The sequence below is a fragment of the Cydia pomonella genome, chromosome 19 (genome assembly GCF_033807575.1).
Source record: "Cydia pomonella isolate Wapato2018A chromosome 19, ilCydPomo1, whole genome shotgun sequence".
In the NCBI taxonomy this organism is placed as follows: domain Eukaryota; kingdom Metazoa; phylum Arthropoda; class Insecta; order Lepidoptera; family Tortricidae; genus Cydia; species Cydia pomonella.
In genome coordinates, this window is record NC_084721.1 from 3,338,641 (window position 1) to 3,351,920 (window position 13,280).

At 38.6% G+C, this 13,280-nt stretch overlaps 1 protein-coding gene across 1 annotated transcript in view; it reads left to right on the plus strand.

Annotated features, from left to right (window-relative positions):
• LOC133528081 (hemicentin-1-like) overlaps positions 1-13,280 on the plus strand; it is a 246,913-nt gene that overhangs the window by 160,264 nt on the left and 73,369 nt on the right. The window lies entirely within an intron of this gene.

Consider the following 13,280-nt stretch of genomic DNA (forward strand, 5'->3'; position numbering starts at 1 on the left):
CAGAAGGTTTGAAGGTAGAATCTGTCTGGAAATCTAAGTGGTGAGCGTACATTTTCTACTCGTACAGAACAATAGGTATCTGTATCTGATATTGACGACCGATGTGGCCAAGTGGGTAGTGCCCTGCCTATGAAGCCGATGATGGTCCTGGGTTCGAATCCCGGTAAGGGCATTTATTTGAGTGATGAGCACAGATATTTGTTCCTAAGTCGTGGATGTTTTCTATGTATTTAAGTATTCGTATTTTAAAAATATGGTTGTCTGTGTACCCACTGTTTTTTTTTCAGAAGGTTTGAAGGTAGAATCTGTCTGGAAATCTATGTGGTGAACGTACATTTTCTACTCGTACAGAACAATATGTATCTGTATCTGATATTGACGACCGATTTTTTTCAGAAGGTTTGAAGGTAGAATCTGTCTGGAAATCTAAGTGGTGAGCGTACATTTTCTACTCGTACAGAACAATAGGTATCTGTATCTGATATTGACGACCGATGTGGCCAAGTGGGTAGTGCCCTGCCTATGAAGCCGATGATGGTCCTGGGTTCGAATCCCGGTAAGGGCATTTATTTGAGTGATGAGCACAGATATTTGTTCCTAAGTCGTGGATGTTTTCTATGTATTTAAGTATTCGTATTTTAAAAATATGGTTGTCTGTGTACCCACTGTTTTTTTTTCAGAAGGTTTGAAGGTAGAATCTGTCTGGAAATCTATGTGGTGAACGTACATTTTCTACTCGTACAGAACAATATGTATCTGTATCTGATATTGACGACCGATTTTTTTCAGAAGGTTTGAAGGTAGAATCTGTCTGGAAATCTAAGTGGTGAGCGTACATTTTCTACTCGTACAGAACAATAGGTATATGTATCTGATATTGACGACCGATGTGGCCAAGTGGGTAGTGCCCTGCCTATGAAGCCGATGATGGTCCTAGGTTCGAATCCCGGTAAGGGCATTTATTTGAGTGATGAGCACAGATATTTGTTCCTGAGTCGTGGATGTTTTCTATGTATTTAAGTATTCGTATTTTAAAAATATTGTTGTCTGTGTACCCACAACACAAGTCTTCTTAGCTTACCATAAGACTTAGTCAATTTGTGTAAGAATGTCCATGTAATATTTATTATTATATTAGTTTTTGTTGCTAAAAATTGTTGTTAAGTATTATGAACGTCGTTTTTAAATGATAATTTCAATTATATGGCAGCGCTTTGATTAGTGTGACTCTCAATAGATCCACGATATAATACTGTATTCGTAACACGTCAAAACTAAAGTTTGAGAACCTAAGTCGATAGCCGAAAAAGTTCCAGAAAACAAAGAACGAGGGTTTGTTTCAAGTGGCTCCTTCAACTATTTGCATATCACTTGATACTCGTATTAGATCGGTTTATGAGAAACCTGTATTTAAGAAGCAATACTTATAAGCAGTTTGGTCAAAGGCCTTTTTTCGTTTTTAGGTACTGAAATCATAAATCGTTGACCGATACGACAAACTAACAGTTAAGTATAGGCAACTAAAAAAAAATATTATCAAATTTTCCGTCGATCCATTTCTCTTGTTTATTTCAGCGCTGGTCCTAGCGGTTAAGAGCGTGTAACATTCAATCCGGAGGTCGCACGTTCAAACCCCGGCTCGTGCCCGTGAGTTTTTCGTAACTTATGGACGTAATATCATTTGATATTCACCAGTCGCTTTTCGATAAAGGATTCATCGTGCGGAAACCGGACTAATCCCAATAACGCCTAGTTTAGCCTCTGAGTTAGCAAGACAGAGAGCAGTCGCTTTCGTAAAACTAGTCTCTACGCCAATTCTGGGGGTTAGTCAAGCGGACCCCAGGCTCCCATAAGCTGTGGAAAAATGCCGGGTCAACGCGAGGAAGATGATGTAAGCGTCTTTTTCAATGCTGGGTTGACCTCCGTCTGTTTAGGATGCCACAAAGCAATACCCTTGCGGCATATATTCCCGGCGCAAATATTCGACGGTCCCAAGCAGGTTGTACCACAGCCGACGTATAGAGCCAATGCTCGACGTAAGTATAGATTGTTTCAAATTCCGTCAAAAATGTTGTAACTGACACAACCAACATTGTATATTTAAAAAAGATAAGCATATTTAAAAAATAAAGAGAAAATAAGTTTTTGGCGAAAATTTCATTTTTGGTACAAGCTTTTATCGCTGACTGTACTTTTCTTTCCACAGGCATCTAATACTCATCGAGCAAATTCTAAAAACCCCAAACCCCCACAATTAGGTTGCGTTGTTTTATCACAGAGTTCCTATGTCCACCTCTTGTCTCCATCATCAGATCAGCTCGATGGTACCATAATATTGCATTGTCACCCGACTTACATATGTATGCAAGTTTTCAGCTCAATCGGAAACCGGGAAGTGGATCAAATTTAACTTGCAAGATTTGATTACAAACAGACAACGGTCAGGTGAAAGTAAATAAAAGCTTGTAATAGACTCATACTGAGTCTTAAGTAAGTTATAAACCACATAAAATAAGAAACAAGAAAAATGTTTTTTTTTTAGGTAAGTGTAACATGTGGCATATACGACGCTTTGGACTTGCTTCGTGTCCCTTCAATAAATTCAGTACTGTCACAACTGACATTATTAAACGGCATGATGTTCTAAAATCACACTTGGTTATCTTGGATTTCTCGGAAAAATAATGAAAAACTGAAAATTTGAAAATGTCTAATACGAACCGCACAAATTTAGTCGTATTTAAAGCTCCTAATACCTTGACACTGTGGAAATTGTCCCATTGGACTGAAGCCATTTAATTTTAAAATCATGATTGAATGAATGCAATATATTCCATTTAGACATTTGATCCTCAAAATAAACCTGATCGATTTATAACCATTAATAAAACTTGTCATCAACCCCATTTATCAATATAAGTCTTAGTAAACAAAGAGAGGGTTGGATTGAAGTGCCTTCAACTACTCGTATTTGCATATCACTCAAAGTTGAATGCGATCGATCCGTGTACGAGAAACGTGTGTTTTAGGAGCTGTTTCAGTTTGGTGCTTATTGATTCCGATTTAATGTTGGCAATACTGTGAGCGTTACAGATTTTAACCACCCGTGCAACAAAAGGGAGGTAGTGTGTTTACAATACATAGTATATCTACAATGATTGGTTCTACTAGTCAATTGAATCTCATTTTGCTTTAAAATTTACTAATACAAGAGAAGGTTAAAGGTTAAGGTTACTGGACAAGTGCGAGTCGGACTCGCCCGCCGAGGGTTATTATATTATAGCGGCAACAGAAATACATCATCTGTAAAAATTTAATTATCGCGGTTGATGAGATACAGCAATTCAATTCAATTCAAAATATACTTTATTCATGTAGGCCTAGCAACAAGCACTTACACCGAAAAAAATATTTTTCTACAATACTACCAGAACGTATAGTAGTTAAAAATATAGTTATACCTACTAAAATCCGGTAGTAATAACAAAAAATGTTGTATCGTGTATAACTTGTTTTTTAAACATCACTGTTTAATTCTAGTTAAATGCAATTTAGTACTGCTTACAATTTCGTTGTATATGTAAAGATGCAAGTGTTGTAAATATTAAACGTTTGTCTCGTTTAATATATGCATCGTAACACTAACTATTGATATGTAAAAATAAAGATACGAGTGTACACGTTACAAGTTATTATGTTATGGCTACTATAATGCATTGTATTCTGAACGAATCAAAAAGTTGTGCCAACACCATGGTGTATGCGCCGGTGGCGGGGGAGGGAGAAAGGAATTGCGCAAGTCACAGAACAGCCATTGCCCCAGCGTCTTTCGTTGCGACGGTCGGTGTTTTTATTTACTTAGATCCTGTCCATAATTTAACTGTAAACTAGTACAAGTGTATAGTATAAGTGTGCTTAAAAACTTGCCTGTTTTGTGAGCATGGACGAAGATCTAAGAAACCATCTAATAACGTGGAACCTGGAGGAATATACGGAAATTTTCGAAAGTAAGTAAAAAGCTGATGTTATGGTCGAAATTAATGTTTGTCATCACTCGCTTGTATTCATTATTAATAAATAATTATGAATGCTTTGTATTCAATTCCGCTGTAAAATAGTTTTAGCCATATACTCGAGGTGTGGTGTGTGGTTGTACTTACCTAGTTTGTGTTTGATACCTTTATAGTTATTTCGCGTGACGACATATTTATTGTAACAAAATGGCGTCATTTGATGGCTTTGCATTTTATCCATGTCATTTATCGACGAGAGTGATATTATAACTCATGTATTCATAAATCAAGTAGCTTGAGCAGTTCTTTTGCCTTTTCTAACTAGGTTGTTGCACATTAGGATTGACGCATATATACGTATTTACTAAGTCAAATACAAAAACTATGTTTTAAATTAATTATTTATTTGTTCTCAGGTGCAGCCACTACATTAAAAGTATAACCAAATCCCTCGTGGGGGCCAGTCATGTTAACCTAGCCTGCTAGACCCTTTTATTCATACTGTTCTTGTTATACTTTAAATAATTTGAAGATGCTTTATAATTATCATTATTTAGAAAACCAATAATAAAGCGTTTGATTTTATTTCTCGTATTATTTTACTTTTAAATTGTCTACGATTTGTGCGGTGTACTGGTTATACGAGGGTCATGCCAAAAGAAGTTAGATACTCTATGGTCATTTGATCGATACTGGCCAGTTATACACCATTGTAAAGGTAGGTTATTTGCTAATAAATTCAAATATGGAACACTCGGAAAATGTTAGGATTCCTTTTTTAATTATTTTTTTTCTGGGTAATTTTGGAGGGAAATTTTCGCAACAATGGAGCTCACTCGACGTGATTTTCGTGTTATGATTTATTATGATTTTAAAAAAGGTTTAAAACCTCAAGAGTGTTTTGAACTTTTAGTTTCAACTTTTGGCGAGTCTGCTTGTTCACGTGCAACTGTTTTTAATTGGTTTGCTGAATTTAAAAGGGGACGAGAGACCTTTGAAGATGAGGCGAAGACCGGACGGCCGCCAACCGCAGTCACTCAAGAAAACGTACAGGCTGTGGAAAAAAATGTTCGTGCGAACCGACGAATTACATATGCAGAGCTCGAGCGTGAGCTGGGTATTGGATCAGCAGCATTGCAAACTATAATTCATTATCATCTGGCCCTTCATAAGCGTTGTTCAAGATGGGTGCCGCACAAACTCACCGATTTGCAAAAAGACCGCCGCGTAGATTGGTGCAAATTTATGATAGATAAATTCGACGCTGGCGAGAAAAAAAATGTATATGATATACTTACAGGTGACGAAACATGGCTATATAACTACGACCCCGAAACAAAGCGGCAGTCCACAGTATGGTGTTTTGAAGATGAGCCGACGCCAACAAAATGTCGCCGAACCCGAAGTACACAAAAACAAATGATTGCCTCATTTTTCTGCAAGACGGGACATATTGCTACGATAGTGCTAGAAGATCAAAGGACAGTCAACTCTGAATGGTATGTGACAGTTTGTGCCCCCAGAGTACTGTCAGCTTGGTGTGACAAGCGGCCGAAATCGGGAACTCAGCACCTGCTCTGGCACCATGACAACGCTGCCCCTCACACTTCTGCTAGAACACTTGACTATTTCAGCTCAAAAAACGTGACTATCTTGCCCCACCCGCCATATTCCCCCGACCTAGCCCCTTGCGATTTTTACTTATTTCCCAAAATTAAAGAAAAATTAAAAGGAAGGCGATTTGAGAACAAAGAAGATGCCCTGGCTGCGTATAATTATGAAATTTCTGAGGTATCTAAAGAAGAGTGGTCATCGGTATTTTCTAAGTGGTTTAGACGGATGGAAAAGTGTATACGTGTTCACGGTGACTACTTCGAAAAAATAGATAGCTGTAATAAAGAATAAAGTCGGTAACTTTTGAGTATCTAATTTCTTTTGGCATGACCCTCGTATATTGTTCACGTAACCAGAACCCACTGTGCTGAAGGGACTTCTAAACGGGCCATATTTTTACTGCAATATGTGTCCGGCAACTATTAGTGTCCCTTTCTAACATGTGAGAGAGGACACCAATAGTTGCTGGCCACATATTGCAGTGAACATATGGCCCGTTTAGAAGCCCCATTAGCACAGTGCGTTCTGGTAACGTGAACAATATAAAACCAGTACACCGCACAAATCGTTCAGTTACACATACCAAATACCTTGTTATAACAACAGGATAGGAACGTATATGTTACTGTATTATTTAGTAACCATTAACAGACCGGCTAATTGGGTTTACTAAAAGTATTATACCCACTACTAGGGTGCATGAGTATACATTACATTTCTGCACTTTATGAATTACTATACGCTTCATAGAGTTAACAAATTTAATTTAACCAGAATGGTCTGGTTATGTTTACAAAGTGTCCTGTCGTCACATATACAACAAGACAAAATAGTACAGCTAACCAGATTCTGGTTACCAGTACCAGGTTTTTTTTTCAGTGTATGAATAGTAAGACGGTATTACATATAATTATCTTAATCTAATTATCAGAGCAATTTATTGATGTTGTATATATTATTCCATATATTATAATACAAATGAATATAATTCATAGATCAAATTTAATACAAAAAATTTCACAAAATATAGTCATACAAAAAAAAAATGTGCCAGCGTGGTAACAGACGGATAGAGGGACGGTCGGATGGACAGTGGAGTCTTAGTTTTACCCTTTGGGTACGGAACTCTAAAACCCGCGCAATATTTTTTTTTTTCAGTAATAAAATTGTTTTTTACCCCAGCAGCGGACCCCAGGCTCCTATGAGCCGTGGCAAAATGCCGGGACAACGCGAGGAAGAAGAAGAATAAAATTGTATTTTTATTTTCCAAATTGACCAAAACTGATATAACATAGTGTTGTGTTTCTCCCGGTGAGTAAGGTTGCCAGAGCTCAACGAGACGAGAGAGGGTTGTTAGGGTCGGCAACGCGCATGTAACTCCTCTGGAATTGCAGTCATACATAGGCGGGCCGTTGGCCGTATGCTTTTTTGCCATCGACGTAGTATAAAAAAAAAAACATATTTTGCTCCTTATGACCCCAGGAATGCGTGGAAAAATCTGTCATGTTTTACACTCGGTGTATATTTAAATTTGTATAGTATCGCTCGAAAACCTACTAATATAATGATTGATAAAAAGTTTACTGTTATTTTTCACAAACAAAATCATAGTAGGAGGCTAGTTACATATTTAATAATTTACATTACGTAATCATGAGCCACTGTCTAGACAATGCTTGACTAACCTAATGACCTAGCTTGTATTTTAGTTTAGTCCAAGGCACGCGATATTTAAATTACTTACTACATACCATTGACATATATCTAAGGACGGGCCTTACGGGCACTAAGAATGGTGCTAGTTCAGTGGTGTCACTCACGAATTTGAGCCAAGCGTGCAGTCTAACGCAACTAGTTGCGAATTGCGACCAATCGCGCGCGTGATGCGAACTCATCAACCAATCGCGTCGTGGCGTTAGACTGCACGATTGGCTCGGATTCGTGTGCGTGACATCGCTGTACTGGCCCCATTATTATGGCCCAGTAAGGCCCGTCCTTAATTATAATGTCAATCCAATGTACTTTTATACATCAACCTCATATATCAGTTACGTTTTATATTATGATCATAGCCCGGTTTTTCAGTGGCAAAAACGTACCAGTGCTAGTGATTAAATACATATCGATGTAAGTGTTATCAATATGAATATTAATTGGCAGCAAGCAATTTTTAAATCATAACAAAAAATGTGAGTAGAAAATAAGAGCAACTTTCAATCCGGAGGTCACGGGTTCAAATTCAAACCCCGGCTCATACCTCACTACTACTCACAAGTTTTTTCGGAACTTATGTACGAAATATCATTTTATAATACCAGTTGCTTTTCGATGAAGGAAAACACCGTGAAGAAAGCGGACTAATCCCAATAAGGCCTAGTTTACCCTCTTGGAAGATAAGATGCCAGTAGTTGCCAAGCGGACCCCAGGCTCCCATGAGCCATGGCAAAATACTGTCTTACGTCGTAATTTTATCGTCATTGACTTATAGTAAGTTTCACTTGTCCTTGAACTTTTAAGACGTCAAACCAAATTGCACCCGTCAAACCGGGTCGTGCTTCTAAGGCAGTGACATAATATATATAAGGACGGGCATTACGGGCAATAAGAATGGGGCCAGTTTAGTGGTATCACTTACGAATTATAGCCAATCGTGCAGTCTAACGCCACAAAGCGATTGGGCGATAAGTTCGCATCATACGCGCGAATGGTCGCAACTAGTTGCGTTAGACTGCACGATTGGCTCGAATTCATGAGTGACACCACTGAACTAGCACCATTATTAGTGCCCGTAAGATCCGTCCTTAGACATGTCAATGTTCTGCGGTTTTTACTCCTATTTTCTACTAAGCACAGAAGCTCTTACTTACCCAACCAATCACAACGATCACCCATTGACCGGCCTAAACCGTTACTATCCTCGCAGATTCATATCAATAGATACCGCAAGACTATAAGAACCTCGCAGATCTTATCACAATGCATTAATTAACAATCATTTTGCCTTGTTTTCAAAATCTCAAATATCATAGAAAAACAAGTCAATAAAATGAACGGTATCAGAATGTATAATTCAAACTGGAGGCCGATTGTGATTTAAATATAATAAAATAAATAAAGATACGGGAAAAATCTTACAGAGTCACCTAGCCCCAAACTTAGCAAACTTGTATTGTGGGTACCAGGGCGCGTAGCCAACCTGCCAATCTTTAACGCTCCGTAGCGAACAAAACGCAACTGTCACTCTCGCTCTTGCATTAATATAGAAGAGTGATAGAGAGAGATAAATACGCTACGATTTGCATGCTGGCTCAGCACCCAGGCGACGATATAAATATTTATATTGATAAACGCATACTTATATACATGAAACACTCATAACAGTCATAACTCAGGAACAAATATTTGTGATAAACATACAAATAAGTGCCCTTACCAGGATTCGAACCCGATACCTCCTGCTTCATAGGCAGGGTCACTACCGACTAGGCTAGAAGACTGTTGAATATATATAAGTACTTATATTGATGTCCTAATGTATCATTTTTAGGGTTGCGTACCCAAAGGGTAAAACGGGACCCTATTACTAAGACACCGCTGTCCGTCTGTCTGGCTATCTGTCACCAGGCTGTACCTCATGAACCGTGATAACGAGACAGTTGAAATTTTCACAAATGATGTATTTCTGTTGCCCTATAATAACAAATACAAAAAAGTACGGAACCCTCCCTCGGTGGGTGAGTCCGACTCGCACTTATCCGGTATTTATAAAAAAAAATGCAAATATTAACCCCTTCAACCAAGACCTTTCGGAACACCGCTCCGATAGCTCTTAACCGACTGACTTACTGAAGCTTACCAGGATCATGCGAACCTTTCCATTCTTTCCTTTTTTGTTGACGCGCCTTGGGGAGGCGCATAGCGACATCTACCGTAAGAATATTTTATCTTAACGGCACCGGAGTCCCAAGATATTTTGAGCATTCAGTAGCAATTGTAGTATCGCTCACAGACGTATCTTTTTTTTTATCTGCTCGATAAAACTTTGTTTGTCATAAGGCATCTCACCCACACCATAAAGAAGAAACATTAGTGGTCATTTTAGTGGCTGGGATGGTTAGAGTAGCGCTACCTCAATTTTCACGCAAAATATGCACAATGGTTGTCGATTTGCGGAAAATTCCCAGAAGCACTAACTAGTGGTCACTTTCCAATCAAACGTTTTCCACATTTTCCTTTCTGTATTTGGGCCCTAGATGATTTTTTATATAAGTTCAATATTACTATTACCTTTGTCTGTATTGAAAAACCCTAGTTTAGGCTATTTAGCAGAATAGTGGAGCTGATAGTTAAAACACTAGTTCTCGTGGCGAATATTATATTGCATGTGATTGACATCAGACAGCTGTACAAAAATATAACAAATTCAAACGGGTGTCATATATGTGTCGTAATAAGTTTACTATTGTGCCATAGATAATTTAAAATTTGTTAAGTTTTGGAGGAGGCAAATGTCGACAATGAAACCTCGATTTCTAAGATTTTTACGCAGGGTTTTGCGCCTAAGCTGCAGTTGTCCTTATCGCACTAATTTTAGGAGCTGCCCCCGTCAAAACGTCGGAGATATTTACCTAAAATTCTCAAATCTACGTCAAAAATAAGTGCGAGCGAGAGGTCTAGTTACACAGACTTGCGTATTTTGCGCACACAAATCAGCGTGATCATCAACAAATAATTATCTTTGTCAACAAGGTGGTATAGGTTAGGTTAGTACCGTGCGCGTTGGAGGGCCTACCATCTTGTGGCCTAACTCGGAAATATAAACATGTACATTGACACTTCACGCCAGCAAGTGCTGTCATCTACCGTTCTCGTACATTTTCTTGTGCATAGTAGGTTCTACCATCTTGTGGGCTACATCTGAAGCATAAACTTCACATTTACACCACGCGCCATAAATCTGACGTCTCCTGTGCTGCCCCTACAATTTGTGCACGCTCCATATCAACACAAGATCAAAACCTTAACAAATTATATTACAGAATCAGCCTCACGAATTAAATCTCGTGATTTTAATGAGCTTTGCGATTTCAATCTAAACAATTAAGGCTACGTCGACTCGGCTAATTGGTGTATTGATAGAATTGTGGCCATTGACACGAATATTAATGTAAATACTGATGAATGACGAAACAATTAAAATAGTTATTCGTGCAACAAGAGACCAAAGTTTGATATTTCTTCGAGTGCTTATTTTGAGTCCCGTGCAAGTGAAAGATTCTATAATTTACAAGGTTGAGTGTAGTAAGGGGCTCAAAAGCGCATAAGATGTAAATAACTTACTCTGTAACTGTGTTTTTCGTGTTTTTATTTCTATGTACAATAAAGAATATACATACATACATATAACTTTGATCTCGTGTAGTACACAAAATCTCGAATATTATTATTTATTAAAATACAGTGATATTCTTAAAAACAGTTGTAGCCCCACAAAACTCAACTATGAGTTGACTGTGGGATCGCCAGTCTCTAGTTATATAACTAAAAATAACTTATAGTAGGTAATTAATGACTACAATCTATGAAAATGATTTTTAACATAGATTTAAATTTAGTTTTATTATTTTCACGTCTTATGGCTTCAGGCAAACTTTAAATAAGTACGGAATTCTTTTCCCAAGGGTTCTATCCCCGTAGTAGTTATTAATTCTAGGAACGGATAGTTTGCCTGAAGTCACAGCCTTTGTGATGTAAGCATGATTAACTGGTGTTAAGGAATCCGCTGAGTTAAGCTCTAGGCAGTTATGGTTATTTATCGCAAGTAGGTATTTATTAGGAAGGTACTTGTTTCGGTTGCTACAAAATGTAATACAAATAAATTAGAGCGTAAGTACATAGTTCAACTCCCTCTATTAGGTTCGTTTGATTCTTAATCGAATAGAAGACGTTAAAAAAAATTAATCGAACAACATTACGGGACACTTAGTCAATTTGTGTAATAATGTCCTATAATATTTATTTATTTATTATTTATTACAAAAATGTTACAAAATATCGCGAAGCGTCTGGTTGACGTAACAGAGGGCCTACCGCGAACGACGTTCAACGTGTTGGCTCTCTATCGCACTTGTAAATTTGTATGTAAGTGTCACAGGGAGGCAACACGTCGAACGTGGTTCGCTGTAGGCCCACTGGTGACCGAAGAGCTGGCGATGGCGGCTTCCTCGCACAGCGTATCAGCAATGCGATACAACGAGGGAATGCCCCCAGCATCCTTGGTACAATGCCTCATTTCATTCTAGATTTAAGCTAGTTGTACACTGTATTATCTCTGTATATATCTATTATGTAAATAACTCATAGTAATTTTACAAAATATTGAGGATTTATAATTTTTGTATTGATTTGGTGTTGTTGAACGTGTTCAATGAAGAAACGTAAATAAATTATTTAGGTGACAGTCCATTTCCGACCGCACCTGCACTACTGCTCGGACACTACTGCAGCGGCCTGAACGCGTCGGTATTATTGTCAATTTCCATAGTAAAATGAATGACTTACTTCTTATATCTATGGACGATACCGTCTGCACGTAATCTGGTGATTTTAACGTATTTCCGACCGCAGCTGCACTACTGCACCGACACTACTGCAGCCGCATGAACGCGTTGGTGTAAATGTCGATTATACATACAAGGTGTAACAACAATAGTGGGGATCCGTTTAAGGGCATATTCAGTATCGCGTTCTAATTAGAAAGCAGTAGAAGAAAAATGGTTTTGACGCAAAAAAAAAAGAGAATTGGAGGCTTGGCCGTCTTGAACGACTTGCCCCATAAAAAAAAGAGGTTTTCCCGAGGGTCTACAGTATGAGGTTCTACAAAAATGGAGTGTACAGATTTTTAAACGGTCGGCAACGCGCATGTAACATCTCTGGAGTTGCAGGCGTCCATAGGCTACGGTGACTGCTTACCATCAGGCGGGCCTTATGCTTGCTTGCCACCGTCGTGGTATAAAAAAAATCGTGACTATAAATCCTAGCGACCGTCTAGAAAATGTCATTTTTAGGGTGAATTCAGGACTTTTGTCAGGATATTTAATTTTTTCATCTATCAACCCTGCGTACAAACTAAAAGCGCAATTTTAGGCACCTACATGGTTAACGACTACACGATGAAAGACTAGAATAATAATTCTGGAATAACGTGAAGACCCATATTTACATTAAACTTTGGCGTTCCGACTCAGTTATGCAGTTTGGATTACGGACGGTTAAATTAAGCTTAAACCGTAGAATCCACAGTTTAACCCAGAGCGCAGGGCGTAGACGCTTCGCAGTTTTGCAAAGTGTAGCAATGACGTACAGCTTACACTTTCTAAAGCTTATGGTCAGTCTCTTTATGCTTGCAGCCTTTGGACCGGCTTCTGGTAGCGATGGTACAATGCCCTGCGCGTGCAATATAATAATGCGTTCAGGACACTGATGGGTCTGCCTCGGAACTGCTGCGGTACGTCGGCAATGTTCGCCGATGGCCGTACGGATGACTTTTACGCTATTAAGCGTTAAAGAGCGGCATCCCTATTGCACAGATTGCAGGGTAGCACGGTTTCCTAAGCGCATTTGTCCTCACAGTGAACTGCCCACTGATGGGGC